Source organism: Mandrillus leucophaeus, unplaced genomic scaffold (assembly GCF_000951045.1).
Source record: "Mandrillus leucophaeus isolate KB7577 unplaced genomic scaffold, Mleu.le_1.0 Scaffold205, whole genome shotgun sequence".
Taxonomy (NCBI): Eukaryota; Metazoa; Chordata; class Mammalia; order Primates; family Cercopithecidae; genus Mandrillus; species Mandrillus leucophaeus.
The window spans coordinates 1,149,757-1,150,895 of NW_012102088.1; positions in this window are offsets into that span (position 1 = coordinate 1,149,757).

The window sequence follows — 1,139 nt, forward strand, 5'->3', positions numbered from 1 at the left end:
AAAAAAAAAAAAAAAAAGAAAGAAAAAAGAAAACGAGACACAGGGTTTATTGAGGACTTAGATACAGGGCAGTCCAGGAGCAGCAGGCTGGACAAGAAAACCACTATCATTTGTAAGAAGCATGCAGTTCATACAGTATTTTCACTTGTCACCCTCCACCTAGCTCAAAACAAAGGGCCTCATTGCAAGGAACAGGCCAGGGGTTCAGAAACCTCTGGGTTGGCCACTCCCAGATTCCTTCGTTTGGAACGTTGAACCAACACTCTTCTTAGACCACAGGGTCATTCTTAAGGTGTGCCTTGAGTTATTACTGTCAGACGTATCTGTTATACAGTCTCGAACTCCTGGCCTCAAGGATGTTCTTGTCTTAGTCTCCCAAAATGCTGGAATTAAAGGCATGAGTCCCTGTACATGACATGATGAGTTTTTATTAATCTCTTTGTTAGTTTCATCAACCCAGAAGACATGGGAGGGTATGTAAAATAAAAATGTTAGAAAATGGGCCACACTTTACAAATTCAGATTGTATCTCCAGTTAAATGAGTTCCTCTATTGCTGTGTAATTCACAAGAAATTCTCCAAGAGGGAGTTACCAATCCAACACATATTTACCCACGACTTCCACGGTGGCTCTTCTGTAAGAATATGCTTGAATCCAATGACAGAACATGCAGATCATAATCAGTTCATATCTATAATCTTGGGCTGGAGGCAAATGCATATAGTTTGCCAAATATGAAAAGGTGAGGTGGGCAAAGGGAAATGCCCTTGAGATCCTTGAAAAGAAAGAAAATTCAGTTATAGTTTGATACTTAAATACATGGGACAGCATTTTGTTAAATTTCAAGATAAAAACCAAAAGCATGCCAGACGGTGGCTCAACCTGTAATCTTAGCATTTTGGGAGGCCAAGGTGGGAAAATCCCTTGAGCCCAGGAGTTTTGAGAGCAGCCTGGGCAACATGGTGAGACCTAATCTCTACAGAAAAAATTTTAAAATTAGCTGAGCGTGGTGGCACATGCCTATCCTAGCAAGTTGGGAGGCAAGAGGTGGGAGGACAGCTTGAGTCCAGCAGGTCAAGGCAGAAGTGAATTGTGATTGTGTCACACTGTACCCAGCCTGGGCAACACAGTGAGACAG